Source organism: Canis aureus, chromosome X, assembly GCF_053574225.1.
Source record: "Canis aureus isolate CA01 chromosome X, VMU_Caureus_v.1.0, whole genome shotgun sequence".
Classification (NCBI taxonomy): domain Eukaryota; kingdom Metazoa; phylum Chordata; class Mammalia; order Carnivora; family Canidae; genus Canis; species Canis aureus.
Window position 1 is genome coordinate 15,514,713 of NC_135649.1, and position 22,132 is coordinate 15,536,844.

General features: G+C 38.5%; 1 long non-coding RNA gene across 1 annotated transcript in view; it reads left to right on the plus strand.

The window, feature by feature from the left end:
- The first annotated feature begins 3,308 nt into the window (after positions 1–3,308).
- The window catches only part of LOC144308054 (uncharacterized), a 37,601-nt gene continuing 18,777 nt past the window's right edge, over positions 3,309–22,132 (plus strand). Inside the window, exon 1 of the long non-coding RNA XR_013374692.1 lies at positions 3,309–3,381. This is a non-coding gene — a long non-coding RNA (uncharacterized LOC144308054). The remainder of the gene's footprint in view (positions 3,382–22,132) is intronic.

A 22,132-nucleotide genomic window follows, 5' to 3' on the forward strand; every position in this document is an offset into this window, starting at 1 on the left:
AAGGAGGAGGAGTTTGAGTGACCTTCAAACATGGAAGTGAAGTAGAGAAAGAGTCTTCTAAGTAGAAGAGGTCTTGAAAACAGGAAGAACTAAGAGGCTCTTAAAGAATGTATATACGTGGAAAGATAAATACTGCATGATTTCACTTATATTTGGAATCTAAAATAGTCAAATTCATAGGAGCAGAGGATAGAATCGTGGTTGCCAAGGTGGGGAGATGGAAAATGAGATGTTGGTCAAAGGCAACAAAGTCTTAGTTATGCAAGATGAATGAATTATGGAGATCTAATGTTTAGCATGGTGATGATATTATAATATTATTATAATATTATTAATATTATATTGTATACTTGAATTTACTAGGAGGATACTTCTTAAATATTCTCACCACCACCACCACCACTCCCACACACAAATGGCAAGTATATAGATGTGATGAATAAATTATTTAGCCTGAGTGTGGTAATCTCTTCACAATGTATACATATATCAAAATGTCTAGTTGTAAACTTTAAATATATACAATTTTCATATGTCAAAGATATCTGAATAAAGTTGTTTCAATAATGAAAATAAAGATACTTGCATAAACAAAGAATTTGTGTTGGGGGGATACTTGTTGTGGGTTGATGATGAGAGCCAAGATACAATCCAGCAATCCCACTTCTGGGTATATATCCAAAGGAATGAAATCAGTATCTTAAAGAGATATACATACTCTCATACTCACTACAGTATTTTTCACCATAGCCAAGATATGTCAAACTCCTAGAAGCAGAGAATAGAATGGTAGTTGCCAGGGGCCCCAGGGGGTGGGGGTGGGGAAAAGGTGGAAGATGTTACCAAAGAGTACAAAATTTCAGTTACACAGGATGAATGGGTTCTGAGGAATCGATGTATAGCATGGTGATTAGATTTAATAACACTGTATTATATGCTTGAAATTTGCTAAGAGAGTAGATCTTAAGTGTCCCAACCACAAAAAAAAGTAAGTATGCGAGGAAATGGATATGTTAATTAAATTGATTGTGGTAATCATTTCACAAAATAAAGATTTTATTTTATTTATACCTACTTAAATATTTATTTATTTATTTTATTTATACCTACTTAAATATATACAGTTTTATTTGTCTATTGTTATCAATAAAGCTGGGGAATTTTTTTAAATAAAGTATCTGGAATTGCACACACAAAAATGCACTCAGTGTGATAAAAGCTATTGTTGGTGGGAGAGTGTGAATGGAGTTGAGGGGTGGGAGATTAAAAGGTTAAGATGCACAGATATGATGAGTGTCCTGAGAGAAAGTATGGTGTGAAGCCCTATGATAGTCTCAAAACGTTTTTTGAGTTCAAAAGAGAAAAAGACCATTTGGCTGGATCTCAAGAGAGAGATGAGGTTGGAGATAAACTTTGAAGGGTTTATACAATTTTGCCAGTGGATTCTGAAAGCATTCCAAGTAGAAGGAACAGCAGAGGCCTAGGAGTAGGCAAGTGCAGGCACAAGTGTTCAGGGCAAGGCAACGATTATGCTTAGAAGCAAGGCTTTGTGTAGTGTACAACAGTAGATGAGTCAGGGAAGGGAAGTCAGCCTCACCCTTGACCCCCAGGTGATGGTTTCCATCAGAGACTGTTCTAGGCATTCCATTGTCGGTTTCCATTTCTGGTAACTTTTGCATCGAGAGGAAACATTTTTGCATCACTAGGCCCCATAGATCTTTCAAGTTTTGTTCCACCTGGCATAAATTTCTATTGATATTGATGTCAAAATGGAGAGATGCTATGAAGGAGTGGTTTGGAGGGGACTCTGGGGCCAGACCATCTGGGTTTGACTTGTAGCTCAATATTAACTAGCTGGTGACACTGGACCCATCGCCTAGTGTCATAGGTTGAATTGTACCCCCTCCCATTCATATATTTAAATCCCAACTCTCAAGACCTCAGAGTATGACCTTATTTGGAAAGAGGGTCTTTATAGTCAAGTTAAAGTCATACTGGGCCCGGGCAGCTTGGGTTGCTCAGCAGTTTAGCGCCGCCTTTGGCCCAGGGCATGATCCTGGAGTCCCGGATCGAGTCTCACCTCGGGCTTTCTGCATGGAGCCTGCTTCTCCCTCTCCCTGTGTCTCTGCCTCTTTCTCTCTGGATCTCTCATGAATAAATAAATAAAATATTTTAAAAAGTCATACTGGGCCCCAAATTTTTATCAGCGGCATGCTGATAAAGAGGGGAAATTTGGACACAGAGATGACATGCACAGAAAGAAGATATTGTGAAGAGATGCAGAGAGAAGATTGCCAGGTGAGAAGCCTGGAACAGGCTCTCCCTCACAGCTTCAGAAGGACCCACATCCTGATCTCAGACTTCTAGACTGCAGAACTGAGATGCTACGTTTCTGTCATTTGAGCCACCCAAGCTGTGGTACTCTGTTTCAGCTGTCCCAGGAAGCTCCTACATTTCATCTCTCAGGCTTCAGCTTCCCTTATTGGAAAATGAATCATAACCACCTTACAGGGTGGTAGGGATGAATAAAAGACTTAAACACAGAAAGCTCTTAGAGTGATGCTCAAAATAGAAGTAAGTGTGTGCTATTCATATTCTGGGTGTAATTTGTTTTCTGTCAAACCATTTATATTCTGTATCCAGGTAGCTTCCTTGTGGGTATCTCTATCAAGAGGGTTTGAGGTGCCCGGGTGGCTCAGTAGGTTTAGCATCCAATTGGTTTCAGCTCAGGTCATGATCTCAGGATCTTGAGATCAAGCCCTGTGTGAGGCCCCACACTCTGCGAGGAGTCTGTTTCTCCTTCCTCTTCCCCCTCTGCTCCTCCCCGTACTTGCACTCTCTTCTTCCTCCTTCCCTCCCTCCCTCAAGTAGATAAAATCTTTTTTAAAAGAAGGCTTAAATACTTGTCCTTTACTTTTGACAAGCTGCTCTTAGCTTGTAATCACTGTCCCACTTTGGGCTTTCTTCCCATGTAAATTTTTATACTTTGCCTTCCGATCAAACTGCTTCTCAATGCAAACATGTCTTTCATTAAACATATTTTCTTTCACTCATGGTGCCTGAACTCCCGTGACCCTAATCAAATAGATTTCCCATAAATTCTTTATCCTAGTATCTGTTTTAAAGATGCACTCTCAAGAACATACCTGCTTTCCATTTCTACCTGCAAATAGCAAAACAATATCAACTGGCAGAGATAATTACCCACTTGTGAAAAAGGTGTTATTTCTTTCTACTGCAATGCAGTGCAATAGAAATGTCACTCTGAGTCAGGTTATATTAAGTAGCTTTATGTCACATGACACAGTGTGAACTGACACATGCTGTGCTTCTGGATTAGATCTGGGATCAGAAATGGAAAGAAACACATTTGTAACTGAAGTAAGTACTACTGGCTGTAAGTAACAAACCTGCAATTCATATTGTTTTTCCTTATGTGCTTTTTTTTTTAAACTTTGTTGGGGCAATAAGGGTGTCGAAATTAATTATGCAATTTAACCACATTTCTAATGTTAATTTTGAGCTGTATTGAGTACCTTGGTTCCTGTCTTTGCCACTGACTAACATATGACCTGAGGTGAGTTCCTTCCTCCCTCTGGACCTCAGTTTCTCCAGTTTCTAAATTAGAGTGCTGGGCTAAATGATCTCAAAGCTTCATCCAGCTCTAAGATGCTAAGATATTCTTAAGCTCTGCAAAAGTACAATGTAAGACTCTGTAAGGGCATAAAGGCCAGCTAACTCTGGCTTTTCCCAGTGGCATTTTGGCTTTCTATCTGAAGACTCTATTGCTTGTATTTTAAATTCTGCTGTAGCTCCATGAGGCTTTACTGACAGCTTCAGAATTAGAGAGCTAAATATCTTCTACTGGTCCCAATGATTACATAATGAATACAAATATATTGCCAGAAAGTTCTTTCACGAGGTAAGTAACATACGCATTCAATGAAAGGCTTCAGCAAGGCACTGATGTGAGGACCAAAGACAAATTACAAATAATTGATTGAGGTTTTCATGTGCATGATGAACAAGCCCATTTTCAATTATACGTGAAATGTAATCATCCTCCTTTTTTTGCAGTAGACAAAAGTTATCTTATGGATGGTATATGTAAATGTGGGCACTTGAAAATATTCATCTATAATGAGACAGAATTTGACTGGCAGGAAAGAGAACAAAGGGGAAGAAGAGATCTGAGGGTCTGAAAGATGGCTCTAGGATAGAAGCACGAACACTCCTTCCTCGGCCCTGTCACCCTCCCACGCTCACCCCAAGGGGACTGAGCAGATATGGCGGCACAGATGTTGCAAGTACTATGTATATATTTATTTATTTATTTATTTATTTATTTATTTATTTATTTATTTATTTTAGGTATCCAATTAGGAAGGACTGTTTGAAAGGATTAAATTCAGCCTAGAAAGTCAGGAGGAAAAAAGGGGATAGAATCTGTCTTAGGCTGGGCATATGTCAGAGTCTGGGGATTTAAGAGAAAGTGGCTGGCCTGGGTGTGCATGGTGCGCTGGGTCCCGGAAGAAGAAGGGCAGATAGATGATTCTGGAGAAAGACGTTACAAAAGACCTGGCTTTTTCTTTCTATGAGTAGCTGAGAAAAAAACAGGGACTAAGAAAGCTGGGTTTGTTTTGTTTTCAACCAGCCATGGCAAATGGGACTCTGCTATCACACTGTGGTGAGTTACACACAATCCGCTTGCACCAGATATGGAACTGAGGACTGTCACCCTGCCCTGAAGTGCAGTTTGTTCTGTAAATGCCTGAAGGGGCAGGAGCTGCTCCCCACCCCACTAGCAAGGAGTGGCAATTAGGGAAATGAAAGGACAAGAGAGCCTCCAGGGTTGTTTTTGTTTTTTGTTTTTGTTTTGTTTTTTTTTTTTAGCTAAAGTGTAAAACCCCTTTACTTATGCTCAAGGTTCCCAGCCTGAGGACCACAGTTCTTGGAAAAAAACTCAGGGCGCATTCTATGCAGACAGTATACGTGCTATTTCTCACATACGTATATCACAATTTTCCACCTACTTTTTGTTTTGCAGGTAACTGTTTATCTCCTTGTATTTCATAGTACAAAACTCCATCTTCACATTAAGACACTCATGATTTATAGTTGTATTTAGGTGTTTTGTACTTTATCAGTCACCAGATCATGTGGAGTTACCTAATATTTTTAAAAAGGGATATTTATCTTGGAAATGTTCCGGACCTCTCCTTTAATGTCTTGGGTGGTGACAGTGGACGAGCCTAACAGAAAATGCCCTGATAAAGGACTGCCTTAGTGCACTGGCTACAGAGTCCTTGACAAATTCAGGAAAGTTCAGGGATACTGGTGGAGAGAATGTCTTAAAGAACCGATCGTTTCTGTTTCTGGGGTGATGGATGTGGTGAGCTTCTAATATCTAAGATGCTAAGATATCTTATATATTAGATATCTAATATCTAATATTAGATTAGTATTAATATTAGATATTAATATTCTTATCTCTAGAACCAGGAAGAAAATACAAGAAGGAATCAGAGACTTGGAAGTTCTCTGTATTGCCGTGGTCAGTAGACTAAAGAGGAGAGGAGAGTAAGTATCAGAAAGTTGTCTCTCCTCTTCAGAGGGCATTAAGTGTGCCAAAGAGTTAGGACCCATCAGCAACTACCATTTGGCATTCATGGGGATGATCGCCAGTCTGCTCGGACTGCTATAATGAAATGCCATAGAGTGGATGCCTGAAACAGAAACCTATTTCTCATGGTTCTTGTGGCTGGAAGTCCAATATCAGGATGCCAGCCCAGTCAAGCTCTGAATAGACCCGGCTTCGTGGTTCATAAATGAGTGTCTTCTCCCTATGTCCTGGTGGGGTGGGAAGGAAGAGAGAGTTCTCTGGGGTCTCTTTTGTAAGGGCACTAATCCCATTCAGGAGGGCTCCATCTTTATGACCTAAACACCTCCCAAAGGTCCTCCCTTCTAATACCATCACACTGGGGAGTAGGTCTCAACATAAGAATTTTGGAGGGACACAAATATTCCGTTCTTAATGGCGACCTCATCACAGAATCCTGGCCTTTCTCTTCTTTGAAAATTTTGCAAAGTTCCCACGTTTTTTGGAGAAAAGTCATTATGCACAGACTTTTAAATACCACCCCCACCAACATGCACACACATACAGTACTTGGGGTCTCAAACATGAGTTAGGTCACTTGAAATGTTTACATAAATGTTCCCCTTTCTTCTGCTCCCCCCGACTCATCCTCTTCATGAGAAGATGAAGGGCTGTTTTGTGCCAAGTTTCTGACCAGGTAGTAGTGCACCAAATGATTAGTGCTATAGTTAAATTTCGACATCCTCTTTGAAATGTGGTCATGGGTGAGCCAGGAATACAGACACTGGGGAAAATGCTGCCCAAGTTTACCAATGGTAAAAGAGCCCAGCTATTTCCTAATAATGAAACATGAATTTGTTACTGCTTCGCATCAAAGGACTGGCATGTTATTAGAATAATGCAAAGGAACTGCGATCTTATTTTTGAAACGATTGATTTTCAAGAGTAAAAGAAAAGCTGGGCTCCTTGGTAATATAAGTTCAATGAGGTGCAGCAAAGAGAAACTCTAATAATCAAAGAATGACTTGGCTGGACAGGCCATGGTATAGTTTGAAGAACATGCTTATTGAAAAGAAATATGGAAAAAAGAAAAAACCTTAGCTCCCAACCCCACAGCAGATCAGACATTTATATAAAGAACCACAAGGAAGAGAAAGAAAAAAAACTAGGTTGCAAGAAATTCTCTTTAATACCTAAATCCTTCTGGAAGATGCAGGACAGATCTTAACTACACAACTTGCCCAAGTTCTCCAACTGTTTGGTCACTTTTGGCCATTTCCTCCAGTCCCTCCACAATTATTAAATATTATTACTGCATTTGTCACCGATGCCTAGCTTTTAAGGGTTTTATTTTAAAAGCTGAAGTATCCAAGTGTTTATTATTTTCCGAAACAGCATATTCTAATGGTGCTCTTTAGCTAATGCTCTGGTCACCTCCTGCCCTATCTCCATTATGAATCATTATTTTAAGATGTGTAACTTGGCTACAGAAAATTGCTCTATGAAGACACCTGAACAGCAAGTTCTCGTATGAGTGGGGATATTTTAAGATGATGAAATGTTTTTTAAAAAAGGATAATAAATAGTCTTTAATAGCTTAGACTGTATTTCTGAGCTCTTAAAAGTTGAAAATGAGTTGTTGAAGTTTTGCAGTTGGTCTTTCTCTTTTCTTTTTTGCTTTTTGGAAATAAAAGACAACCTATTAAGCCTCCATCTAGAGCAGACTCCTTTCTAACTTCTTTGCCCCTGTAAATCAGGCTATAAAGAGGTGAGAATCAGCTCCAGATTTGTGGCACCTTTCTTCCCTAGAGTCAAGAATATTGCTATTTTCATTGGCTTTAGAAAAAAATACAGTGCTGTTTGTAGTCATTAACATAGCCATTGTTTCAGGAAGCTCTCATTAATGTTCGCTTTTTAAAATTCTGCCCTGGGGGCATTAAGTGGCCAAAAGAACATGAGCTTTGAAGGGAAATAACACAAAATTTAAATCCCTTTTCTCAGGCCTAAAATAGAGTCTCTACAGATCATAAGGATTACACGAGATAAGGCACACGTTATCACTTAACACAGTGGTCAGGGGCCTAATAGGCACACAAGAAACGGTAGCCAACTCATGATGATGATGGTGACCATGACTTTTTCCCTTGGAAACAAAAATAGAGGATCTCATCTGCATCAAAGAGATTGGCAGAATGTGTAAATCCATGTAAGGCAATGCTCTTATTAATCTCATTCCACGCGCTTTCTTTTTTTCTTTTTGGAAATAAAAGACAACCTATTAGGCCTCCATTTAGAACACACACACACACATGCACACACGCACACACACACAGTTAACCTTCCATCTCTCTGAGTCCCAGAGAATATGTGGTGAAGGGTTTCTGAAAGTGGTAAAAAGAATGCTAATATCAAATCAAAGAAAATTTATACACTGCCTAAAGGAAAGCTCCCAAATAAGTACCAGGAAACTTCTAGTAGCCTTAAGATAGTATGAGAACTGAATCTCACAGGATAAAGCTATTCGGAATGTCCCACATCCCTTAAAATATCATTCTAATCCATAGCACCAGAAACAAGAGCAATTTTCTAAGGTATCTGACCCAGGCTTAAGTGATACTTAAGAGGACGAAGTTGCAGATACCCCTATTGTGCTCAAAGACCTTGACACGAAATAGCAGCTAATGATATGTTCCTGAGCTCATCTGACCAAGTGTCTTGGAGTTAAGTCATATTTTTGTCATCTCAGGCATGTGTGTTGATACTGCTCACTATGTATTCCTTGTACGTACTTAACACAATCCATCCCATTTAGCCAGCAAAACTAAAATAATGGATTCTTGACAGTGACTCCGGTTGGGGTGTTGCATTTGCAAGCAAAACACACTCTTACTTCCTCAATATTGGCTGCTTTAGTGGAGGCTCTTACAGCTGACAACACAACAGAGAACTTCATAAAGAAAGTCTCATGATAGCTGTTATTTATTATGCAAATGCTGCCTGCCATGGCAACATTGCATCCAGGAGTTTGCTTTATTTGCACTAGGACATGGCCTGCATATTCAAATGAAGGCAGCCGTACATTATGCCTACACATTACAAAGATTTTGTTTTCCTTGACACTTACAGGAGAACAAACTGCAATTAATATAGCCTGTTTAAGCAGACAGCACCCAATTAGTTATCATCCATTTTCAGATTGGGATGCTAGACAAAAAACATGGAGCTGGGCTCCTTATTCAAAAGGAAAATACATCCAAACTACAGGTTTTCAAAGACACATTTAACTCACAATGGCAAGGATACTCACTTAGCCTTTAATGTGAAATGGAGTGTTAATTTTTCTCTGTCACCTCTTAATTGCTTCCTTATTATACTGTTCAAGCAGTTAATTGCTAGACTGAGTGAAAGAGTGTTTTCAGGGGAAAGGAAATGCCACAGCATGAAAGAAAAAAAATAGAAGCAGTTCACTAGCGTAATTGGGTCTGATATAACATTAGCTATGGTATTCCTTTTAGTGGTATCTACAAAAATTAATAGGCAAAGCCAAATTGTTTGTGATTGGGAAAGTAGAGAAAGATTAAGTCAATTGGCATGCCTACGTATGACTTTCATCACTGTCATTTACCAAGCAAGCAAGTGGACTCTTCTATGCCATCAACATTTGGCCCAGATGTAGGCTGCTTTCCCCATGTGTGGTGCAGATGAGGACATCTCCATAAGCCAAATATTCCTCCCGCAGAATATGCTTCCAGGGATCTGTGTGGACACTTGTTTGCTGCCTTCCCTGTGTTAACTCTCCAAAGTATGATTGAGGAAGAAGAGACGGCAAAAAGCAGTTGTCCTATGCTTCTCAATGCTTTGGAGCTCCCTCTACAATTCCATTTGTCCTCAGGGATATTGACCCTTCCTTTCATTACCATCAAAAATGGGAGTTGACACTGTCAGAGCTTGATTGTGCTTCTTCAGCAAAGAAATGGATAGTCAGAATAAAAGGCAAGAATTACAGACATTTAAACAACAAAACATAGATCACCGGCTTTAATAAGGATGTTTGCATGCCAGTGTTAGAGAATTCATAATAAGTATTATTTTCCACATCCTCTAATTTTATTAGAGCACAGCAATTATTAATGAAGAGAGATGGTAAAGAAAACACTTGCTTTAATAGTGAGGTCAGAAGAGAGATTTTTATTTGTATTGCATTTTAATGATGATCAAGAGAAATAATTTTTGTTGTATCTTAAATTTAATTTCCCAATGAAATATGAGAAAAATATCAACCATTTACTGAATTGTGTTCATTAGCATTTACTCAATGATTAACTCTATAGGCTTTCTTGTTTGTTTACTGCTTTTAGAAATCTGCCCATCTTCCCCTGATTTTGCGTCTAGAAAGGCAGGGGTAAGAGAAGGAGAAAGTGATTGGGGGTGGATTCTCTCTATGAGAAGACAGAATTCCCACAGCTTCATTTCTAATGTATTCAATTGGTGAAAGCGGTTACAAAGATTCACTCAGTCTCCAGATGTGAGAACACAGACTCCACTTCTCATCAGTAAAGGAGATAGGATGAATATGTGGGTAGGGTCATTCTGAAAAATACAACCTGCCACAACGAATGATTGTAGGCCTTTGACAAATATTTACTGGGCTCCTACACTTTGCATACATAACTGATCTAGTCCTCCAACAAATATTTGCTGGGCTGTAACCCTGAGACTTGAAGCATCCTGGAGAAATCCTAACATTAAACAGAAACTCACAACTTGTAAATGAGTCCCCAGTATCTCACAGATACCTGCCCTTTATCATAAGGCCTTTCACCTATAACATACACAGACATCCCAATCCCCCCTCCAATCTCACAAATGAATTCTCGTCATCTCACAGGAGAAATACCCCCTGAATGGTTCCCCTGCATTTTGCAGATGGAGTGTACAATCACGTGATTTGTTGACTCATTGATTTCTCACTTGTTTATTCAACACATGTTTATTGAATACCTACTTACATGCCAGAAACTATCCTAGGTAGTGGGATTACAGTGACAAAGCAGGCGTTGTTTCTGCCCTCACTGAGCTCTCAGTACAGTGAAGGAAACTCAAAACTAAATGAGCAATTATAATGCACAATGATAAATTTTATGATGAGGGAAATATAGAGTGGCATGGACTTGGGTGAAGAAATACTTCCTGAAGGAAATGCCAGTTGCTGGCAAATCCTAACTGTAAGTTTGGTGAAGGCAAATACTCCCTACAGTCTACAATATAGACACTTAATGAGAGTTTCATAAAGCTTTGGTTAATAAGTTGAATCCAATTAATCACTTCTAAAACCTTCCAATGGTGTACACCTTAGTAAGACATTTAGAGTCTTATGTGACTTGGCCTTGCCCTTCCAGCCGCTGGTACTCTTATCATTCCCAAAACATGGCATATGCTTTCACGCTGCTACAACCTTTATCTGTGATGTCACCATAGCCCTGAATGCTTTTCTTCCTCTGTGCATGTGTGTGCATTGCCTGTCTTATCTTATTCAATCCAAAAGTAGTAATCCAAATGTTGGGCTCTACCTGAAACCTTTCATGACCAACCTTACCCAAGCTGGAGTTCACTGCATCTTCTACTTTGTCTGGCATTATAATTACTTCTGCATGTCTGTCACCTCCCTCATTCATTTATCTATCCCCTTGTCAACAAGTACCTACTAAGGATAGGCTATACCTTCAATGTGTTATGCTAGATGCTGGGGATACAGTGTAGAAAAAATGGGCAAGGTTCTTGCCCTTAGGAAACTTATCCCTCTGCTCCTTGCACAATAATTCATCCAGTGTAGAAATCCAATGCGTGTCGAATAAACGAACGGATATTGGGATGAATGGTTTGACTCTGGATTATACCTCTCTATATATCACAAAAAGCCTATGATTTGGAACTAAGAATATATGTTACTTCTAAGATGGATCAATTGACCCAAATACAAATGAACCCAAAATGGGTTGTTTCAAAGGTTCTGGTGATTACCATTTTAATGAAACAGCTACATTGCCCCCATGTGAACTGAAAGACTATATCATTCATATAAATAGTTTCATTCTCTCTAGCCTAGACTACAATTTTGCTAAACAAGTAACATTGTTTGCATATTTTTTTTCTAGTTTTACTGAGGAATAATTGGCATTTATCACCGTATAAGTTTAAGGTATACAGCAAGAGAGTTTGATTTACATATATTGTGAAATGATGACCAGAATAGGTTTGGTTAACATCCATCATCTCATATAGATACAAAATTTTAAAAAAAGAAAAAAATTTCTCCTTATGATAGAAAGGATCACACTTCTTGAAAATATATTAATGCAGGGTAATATTCCTGAACGGACTTCCCATTGATTTTCTTCCTTTCAGATAATAAACCATGGACCACGTGTCTTTTATACATTTCATACTGCCTTAATTTTCACAACAAATTGTCCCTGAGTTCCTACTTTGTAACATGCACTGTGTTAGGCACAGCCTTAAATAAACTGCTTCCAGAGACTGACTAGGAAAACAACACAAGTTACTCCCATCAAACTACCGAGAGACCATAGAAACAGAGACGATGTTTTTCTCACTCTCTCTTCAAAACAATTGAAACATCGACACTTAAATCTTGATAAATAGTAAAATGTGTCTCCCAGTCCTCCCCACTTCTGTACTAGTTTTGATGCATGAGTGTGGTATTCCTACCAAATGGGTCAAACCGGATAGGAAAGTTAATAAGCAAGCGTATGCAGGACAAGATCACTCCGGCAGGAAGATAAGCTCCCTTCAGTATGCCACACTAGTGTGTCCTGCCACCCCCATCTCCTACATACCCCTGAATTTAACACCCTGGAAAGACTACCTGTGCTTCCATTGACAAATAGTATCTTTCCAATTTCATAGATTGAGATCACTCTGCACTTCCGACACCAAAGGAAGCAGGACAATGACTGCTAATGGATACCCCGTTGTGTTAGGCAAGCACATTGCCCCAAAGTACACTGTCATTACAGATCTCTTCCAAGTCTCATCCTGACCCCTAATCATGGATTTTAAAATTAACAATCCTTTTAACTACTTCATTTCTGATTATCAAATCCAAACCAACCAGCTATTAGGGCCTGACACCTCACTCATTAGGAAAGGTGTTCTCTGAGCGGCTATGCAAAGCTTTGATAATGCAGCCAGTTGCCCATTCTGTCATTTGTCCTTTCAGTTAGTTAGTTGATTGAGCTACTAATACTGCTCTTAAGAAAGAGAATAATTGGTGATATTTACAGTGCCGTTAGCTAACAGGTTGGAATCTTACATTACATTCTGTAAGTTTTCAAAGCTTGCAGGAGTTTCTGGGTCCTAGAAAATGTGTCCCTAAAGTCATATGGGTTTAATAAGCTAGTAAATAACATCTGAACCTCCTTGTGACTTATTTCTGGCTACAATATAAAGATAGCAAGACTAGGTGAGTACAAAACTACAAGAAAAATAAATGCTGGTGCTAAGTTAGTATTTGGGAAGAAAATTCTGGCTATTGGCTATTAACCAGGCCCCTGGAATGGAGAAAGGAAAATATAAGACTTCCCAAAACATTTCTATTGTTTCAGAGAAGATCTTTATTATGGCATACTCCCAGGCAACCACCAACTGTGTTTGTTTAATTTGTCAAAGGGACTTACCAATATTACTGAGAAGCCTCTATGTCATTTTTTCACAGTGTAGTACCAATTAATACTAGTGGGGGTGGGGGTTATACCAATAATGGCCCAAAGCTTAGAGCACAACACGCCACCAATAGTTCATTTTGCAGAGTTAGAATTCCACAATAAACTGATATTCACATTTCCCTTCCTTCTCTCCCCCTCCTCAAACTCAGTCCACTCTACCATATAGTTGTAAACTCTTCTGAAAGCAGATGTCTTATTCATCCCAGTATCCTCTTCCTGTGTAGTAGCACCTGGTATGGTGATTTGCATGTAATAACTGCTCAATAAATTGGCTTCTTTGTTTTTAAAATTAACAAAAGGCAGAATGAACTAGATGCGATAATAGGGGCATAAGCCAAGGCCCTGGGGACTGTGGAGGAGGGAATAAAGCTCAATGAATCAATAAGAGGAAAATGGGAGAAAAAATACCTCTTAGAGACTTGGGAACAATAAAGTAATACAGGTTCAGTGAATTCTAAAGGATCAGTCAAATACTATGCTTTCAAGATGAATTAGTTGATTGGGTTAGAATATCTGTCTGGCTCATCATGGGACATTATAACCATTGCTCATTATGCAGCTACCCTTTCCATCAAGACATGAACTTGGGCCATGGTTTCTAATGTTGGTCATTGATCTCTGCTGAGACATGCGTTTTTTATGAGGAACTCTCCATTTAGGAAATGGCAAGCTGAGAGGTTTGAGTTAGTTATAAAATCTGTGACCAGAAGAAGTAGCTTATCTTCAGTCTCCAATGCAAAAGATTACTCTCACATTCCAAAATGCTTCAACTCTAGAACCCACTTTGGATTTCCCTTTGCAAATGAACAGAGAGAATATAAAGGAATAAAGCACCTCTTTCCAGAAAGTTAATAACAGAGAGAAGGAAGGAGAACAATTTGAAAATAAGCATCTGGACTTTAGATAAGCTGATATTCACTGTCTTTATAAACCTTATTAACAACTCCCTAAAACTAATCACTGTTCCTTTTAATCCATGTTGCCCCCTCTCTTCAAATAAGACCTCTGACAAGTTTTTATTTTTTTTTCTGACAAGTTTTTAAATGATACTCCTCTGTCAGCATAATCTTAATAATTCTAATAATACAGGCTTGATTTACATATATAGAACTCTCAAATCTCAAACAATCAAAATATATATCTTGATCCACACTGAATTTGCTCTTAATAAGGTGTATGCCATGAATTCCTTCCCATAGTATAACTTGAATTAAGATCTCTCACACTGTCCCACTTTTGAAATAAAAATGCTGTTTTATATAGCTGGTGCAATTTGAAAGTAAAAAAATTGTATTCTAAAGATGGTAGATAATTAAACTGAACAATCTGATATCTGGCTTTTATACAAATCCATTTTTATTAAGTAAGCTATGCATCCATTCCCACTTCTCTGCATTAAATTCTTTACATAAATCTCTCCTTTTTATGTTAACTTACTGTTCTCTTTTGTTTAAGTGTACAGACAATGTCCCCTATAGCTTGAAATCAATTTAGCAGACGGTCCTTTTACACAATTTTATAATCTGCAACATTTGCATTTCTATACATCCCTTTAATTCACAAAGAGCCATACATCTCCTTCAGGAGGCTGAAAAATGAAGCCACAGAAATACTAAAATCTTCTGTAACTTGGAAAAATGATTTAAAACATCCATTCCTAAAAATATAAATGATCTCTTTTTGTTGCTAGCTTCTAAAGGCTTCATTTTAAAAATATGTAGAAGGTCCTCATTATACCACAAAAGAGTCAAGGGAGACAATTTTCCTTGCCAATCCATGAATTTATGCACTTTCCCATAGAGTTGGAAATTGCTGTTAACATAATCTTTCTCTGCGATTCCATCTTTGTATATTTTATTTGATGTCTGCTGTTACCAATTCAAATCTAGGTTGTTGTAAGAACCAAATAAGAGCAAACACAGGTCATCTAAAAGTGAGGCTCTTTGATTGTTTCCTTCCTACAAGCCCAAAGTTACTTTTTCCCTATAAATAAAACAGACACAACAAAAAGCATATTTCAAAAAGTTCCTTTTACTAGGCAAGTTGTAATAATCCTTAGTAAGTTATTAGAGGAAAGGACATCTGCTGAGTAAATGCAATTACCAATAATGATAAATTTTTAGAGGGCCAAGGAATAAGAATAAATAGTAGAGAAGAATATATAGTAGAAGCCCAGGATCAACCCTAGGACTTTGTTTAATCTTTCTGTAAATAATTAGGCAAGCATGTAAAATCAAATCCCCACAAGTATTGACGATATAAATCATTTATTCATTTCCCAAAACATACACAGTGCCTACATGGAAATGAAAGACTCAACCCCTGCCTTCCAAGAGGTCAAGTCATATGGGGAGGGCAAAATCATAGATGATCAGTGCAACAACTAGTATGATGAAGAGATGTGGGGATGGTTGGCATGGGAGCATAGACACGGGACACCAGATTCTGTCCTGGGAGTAAGGGAGGGCTCAGTCAAAGAAAGGAGGTAATGCATGTGTCAGGAATGAGGAAAGAATTTATGCAAAAACCCAGAAATATGAGTATGTAATATATATGGACCTTCAAACCATTATTGAGCTAAATATTGCCCTAAACTTTATAGTGTTTCAAAGAATCACGTGGGAAACTATTTTTCTTTTTTTTTGTTTCTTTATTTTTATTGGTGTTCAATTTACTAACATACAGAATAACCCCCAGTGCCCGTCACCCATTCACTCCCACCCCCCGCCCTCCTCCCCTTCTACCACCCCTAGTTCGTATCCCAGAGTTAGCAGTCTTTACGTTCTGTCTCCCTTTCTGATATTTCCCACACATTTCTTCTCCCTTCCCTTATATTCCCTTTCACTATTATTTATATTCCCCAAATGAATGAGAACATATAATGTTTGTCCTTCTCCGACTGACTTACTTCACTCAGCATAATACCCTCCAGTTCCATCCACGTTGAAGCAAATGGTGGGTATTTGTCATTTCTAATAGCTGAGTAATATTCCATTGTATACATAAACCACATCTTCTTTATCCATTCATCGGGAAACTATTTTTCAAAATTGATTGTAATATGGTTCCAGGACCACATTTTTGAGAAGGTTAGATTGAATAGACACATCCACAGACACATTTTTAGGTCAGTGATTTGCTTCCATACCCTGGAGTTCACCTGTTTGACCAAAACAAGGGGCAGTATTTTTCAGGACTTGGAGAGAGATATGCTAGAACGAAACAATTTCATTGGGTTCACCAAATTTGTTCAATCAAATCAACGAAAAAGAGCAACAAACATTTATTGTATACTCTTAGGTATTTCGTGAGACATGGTGGGTAGGGGGGATGTCGCAGCAATGAAAGGAAGATGAATAAGACAGGTGTCACCCTCAAGAACCTCAAAAAGAATGGCGGGGTGACTCCTGTAACCAGCTCCCTTGTAATGGACATCGTCCCATAAGAGACAGAAACCATGCCAGTTATTTGAGCAGAATTTGTAAAGGATTGTTAACTAGGCCTAAAGCTGTTACGCAGATGACTGAAAAGAGAAAATGAGAACTCTAAGGTGTCACAGAAGTAGGACCTCAGGACTGGGAGGAGCAGCTAGCACCCCTCAAGTGGAAGAACAGAGGGGAAATTTGGAACCATTGAGACTTAAAAGTCTGGAGGAGGTATCCACCGAGCTGAACCTGCAACATCTGGGAAGGGAAAGCCGCTCAACCCTGTGTCCCACACCCCCTGAGGTGAGGGGGCAGCGGTGTCTGTTCTCAGAGAAAATGCTCTGTGGCTTTGGGACCCAAACATCTGAGGAAAAGCTGCTGGCTCGTGCTGATATCTTTGGGGTGAAGGGGAAGTGGGGTGGAGTGTGATGAAACTGTAAAGAGACCGTTGGAGAAACTGCCAACTGGATTCAGCGGCTGCCGCAAACAGGTCCACCTTCCACCAAGTAAAGCAGCAAGGCTGGGCTGATCCTCACAGGATGAGCAAGCAAGCAGTAGGCCAAATGGGAACGAACTTAAGAGCAGGTCCTTTCTTCCTTCTCCAGCCTTGTAGTCTCCTCCTTGTGACCCCTAATGGCCAAGCCCAACACAAACAGAGAGCCAGTTAGTGAAGCAGAAATGTGGCTGGCAAAGTCTTGGCCCCAGCACCATGGAACAGAACACAGAAGGGTGCGTTTAGAGCTCGTAACATAAAGCAGAATGAAATAAATAATATTGCAGAATTCTGTGAAAGTACAGAATAAGGAGAGATGAATTCCAAGTGGAAAGATCAGGAAGGTAACAATGTTTGGGGGCAGCAGACCTCAGAAAGTTGAAGAAATAGGGAGGGGGGGATGGTAGTGGTAGAAAAGGTGCTAAGTCAGGGGGTGGGAATACCTAGCGCTCACCAGGAGACAGGCAGTCTTAGGCACTTGCCAATACATAATCTCATTTAATCCCCACAACAACCCTTGAGAGTGGGTATAATTATCCCCATTTACAGACAAGGCAAGACTCTCAGAGAGCCCTCTGTTCATTAATCAATAATTCATCAACCACACACTTCAAACCAGACAGCCAGGACTGCAGCAGTGAATGAGCACTATGGGTAATATGAACGTAAGCTTGTTCATCAAAACTACTAAGAGTCTGAGCATCCGAGAGCTAAGGAAGACACTTAAAACATTGGAGAAAGAAAAAGCAGCAAGTTTAGAATGCAGCGTGGATATACTATTTTACAAAATGAGAAGCAATACTCTGGAACTTACTACCTCAAGAACATGACATGGGTATAAAATAAAAGTAGCTTTGTAGATAAATCCACACAAATGCCTGGTTCACAAAGGTCTAGTTTTTTATTCAAGGAAGGTAGGAAGGTTTAGAGACCTTTTGTAGTTTTGGGGGCCAATATTAGGGAAGACAGCTTTGGCCTTGCAACCATCTCAAGATCTCTGTCTAGTCAGATACTGAGTCAGACCCAGAGGATGCACTTCCATAGAATCATGGAGCTCAGAGAGGGCCCATTCCAATTCCCCTATTTCACAGAGGTGAAAGCTAAGGCCTGGAGAGAAGTGATTTACCCAAGGTCACACAACTGGTTAGTGTTATTTAGTCAGACTACCATAGCCAGGATGACCAGATGTCCCGGTTTGCCTGGGACTAAGGAGCTTCCCAGGAGGCAGGACTTTCAGTTCTAAATATGGGATAATCCAGGGCAAACCAAGATCAGTAATCAGCCTGATTATAGCACAGTGGAATTCCATTTCACAATGGTTCTTTTGGAGAATGCATGTTGACACATCTTTTTTATTAGCTTTTAAAAAAAAATATTATACTAGTTCTGCTCAGAACTATTCAGGAATAGTGACCATTCAGGAATAGTGATCAATTACAAATATTTGAGAGTGCAAGGCAACTGAAGATTTTGCTTCTTGCCTCAGGATGAAGTGCCATATAAAGAACAAGAATTGGCTCTTTTGATTGCTCATCCAGAGCTCTATTGGCAGAGCATACTGCAACTGTTGCTCAAGGAATCTTCCTTTTACTAAGGATAAAGGGAGCCAAATTTCACCCAGCCTCCCAGACCCCCGTAGGTGTGGTAGTGAAGGAAATGAGTCCTTTCTCACTGACTGGCCATTTGCATCTGCAACCCCTTCTTCAGTCATTTGCACTCAATTTCACAGAATACAAGTGTCAATAAAACTGGAAAACTCAATTTAGTTGAAATTTACATTACAAAGCATTAAAACTTTTTCTTTCCATTTCAACTAAAAATATCTCTTCTGAACTTACATTGTTGTCACCTACAGTAAGCTTATCTTGAATGAATAGGCACCCAGGATAGCTACCATTACTTAAAAAAAATCAACAAATCTACCATTTAATTAAACACCATCGCTATATGTAAAACTTATAGTGTGTTCTAATATTAGAAGTTTCAATAAGATACTGACCTTCATTATTTGAGAAAGATTAATAGTGACTCAGAACCTCAGCTTCAGTAGATTTTTTTAAAGGATTTTAATTTTTGAGCATTTTTTAAATGTTTTACCTATTTTTTTATTTAAAATCAATTAATTAACATATAATGTGTTATTCATTTCAGAGGTAGAGTTTTTTTTTTCCCAGAGGTAGAGTTAATGATTCATCAGTTGCATATAACGCTCAGTGCTCATTATATCACGTGCCCTCCTTAATGCCCATCACCGAGTTACCCCATCCCTCCACCCACCTCCCTTTTTTACAGAAAAATAGAGAGGAAGGTACAGAGATTTCCCATATATCCTTTGCACTATGCATATGCATAGCCTCCCCGCATCATCAACATTCTCACCAAAGCGGTACAATTGTTACAACTGATAAACCTATGTTGACAAATCATAATCACCCAAAACCCATAGTTGACATTAGGGTTCTTTCTTGATGTACATTCTATGCATTTGGACAAATATATAATTAAGTATATCCTTCATTACTATATCATGCCTGAGTGTTTTCACTGCCCTAAAAATCCTCTGTTCTACCTATACATCCTTTACCCCCAATTCTGGCAACCACTGATTTTTTTTTATTATCTCCATAGTTTTGTTTTTTCCAGTATGTCACGTAGTTGGAATCATAACGTATGTAGTCTTCTCAGATTGGTTTATTTCACTTAGGAGTATGCATTTAGGGTTCCTACATGACTTTCATGGCCCAATAGCTCATTCCTTTCGAGTGCTGAATACTCCACTGCCTGAATGTACCACAGCTGATTTATCCATTCAACTACTGAAGGACATCTAGGTGCTTCCAAATTTTGGCAATGAGGAAAAAAGCTGCTATACATACCTGTGTGCAGGATTTTGTGTGGACATATGTTTCAACTCCTTTGGGTAAGTATCAAGGACAATTGCTGGGTCATATGGTAAGAATATGTTTAGTTTTGTGAACTTCCAAACTGTCTTCCAAAGTGGTTGTGCTGTTTTTGCATTCTCACCAGCAATATATGAAGCTTCTTGTTGCTCCACATCCTCGCCAGCATTTGCTATTGTTACTGTTCCAGATTTTGGCCATTCGAGTATGTATGTAGTGATAGCTCAGTGTCATTTTAAAGATATTTAATTACTTATTTATTCAGTATTCATCTAGGTATTCTCTTATGTTGTCATATAGGAATTTTATAATTTTGTATTTTACATTTAAGTCTATGATCCATTTTGAGTTACTATTGTGAAGGGTTCAAGGTTTGTGTCTAGACTTGGGGTTTTTGTTCATTTTTTTGCATGTGAATGTCCAACTGTTCCAACACCATTTGTTAAAAAGACTCTATTTGCTCCATTATATTGCCTTTGCTCCTTTGTCAAAGATCAGTTGACTATATCTAGGTGGTCTATTTCTGGGCTCACTATTATGTTCTATTGATTTGTCTCTATTTCACCAATAACACATTGTCTTGATTACTATAGCTTTATAGTAAGTCTTGAGGTCAGGTAGTATCAATCCTCTGACCTTTTCTCCTACAATGTTGATTTGGCTTTTCTAGGACTTTTGGCTCTCCATATAAACTTTATCTTTTTTCCATATAAACTTTAGTATTAGTTTGTCAACATCTGTAAAATAACTTGCTGGGATTTTGTTTGGGATTGCACTGGATCTATAGAACAAGTTGAGAAGAACTAATACCTTGACAATATTAAGTCTTTCTATCCATGAACATAGAGAAATCTCTCCACTTATTTAGTTATTTGATTTCTTCATCAGAGCTTTTTAGTGTTCCTCATATATATCTTATACATATTTTGTTGGATTTATACTTAAGTATTAAACTTTTTGGGGTGCTAATGAAAATGGTTTTGTGATTTTTTATTTAAAATTCCACTTTTTCATTGCTGGCATATAGGAAAGTGATTGCCTTTTATATATATTAACCTTGTATCTTACAGCCTTATTAAGATCACTTATTAGTTCCAGGAGTGTTTTTGTTGATTCTTTCAGATTTTGTACATAAATGACCACATCATCTGTGAACAGAAACGGCTTTATTTCTTCCTTCCCAATCTGTATGTTTATTTATTTTCTTTTCATGCCTTATTGTATTAGCAAGGACTTACACTATGATGCTAAAAAGGACTGGTAAGAGAAGACAGTCTTGCCTGCTACCTGATCTTAGTGGAAAAGTCCTTCAGTAGGTTTTTAAATTGAACAGTTCTGAAAGGCTAAACTGGATAGCCATAGGACTTTATGCTTCAGAGGTCAGTTAAGTAAATTCTTACAGTATGTTTTCAGTAGAGTTCAAAGCACAGCATGAAATGTCAATGCTGAATCAGGGAAATCAGCGCCAGTATAATTGGTTTAATTGAAGAAATATTCTGAAATTTACAAAACAACAACTAGTATGTATCTGCTACCTAGTACGTACCAGGTTATCATGCAAGGTGCTTTAGACATATTGAGGCAGGTTAATTAAGGAAAGTTATTAGAAAAACAAATAATTATCTTAAATCATATTAGCATGTCACCAATTAGAGACATCAATAATACTGCCCTAGGTTTACATCTTCCCTTTCTTCTAACTAAGTGCTCTTCCAGAGATTCCTCCCAATGCCTTAGGCAACTTTCAGCTTATAATTAATCATATTCTTCCTCACAGCATTCTTGTATTAACTTGATTTTGACAGAGAGGATCCAGACTTTTAAAAAAACCAATTAGTTGACTTCCTCCTCCCATTCCTTCCCACAACACATAGTCAGTCATTAGGTAGCTACTGTGTGCCAGCCCAGTGCTAGGTACAAGGCAATATCATTTAGCACCAAATGTTTTCTTCCACTCTGGCTTATCTACA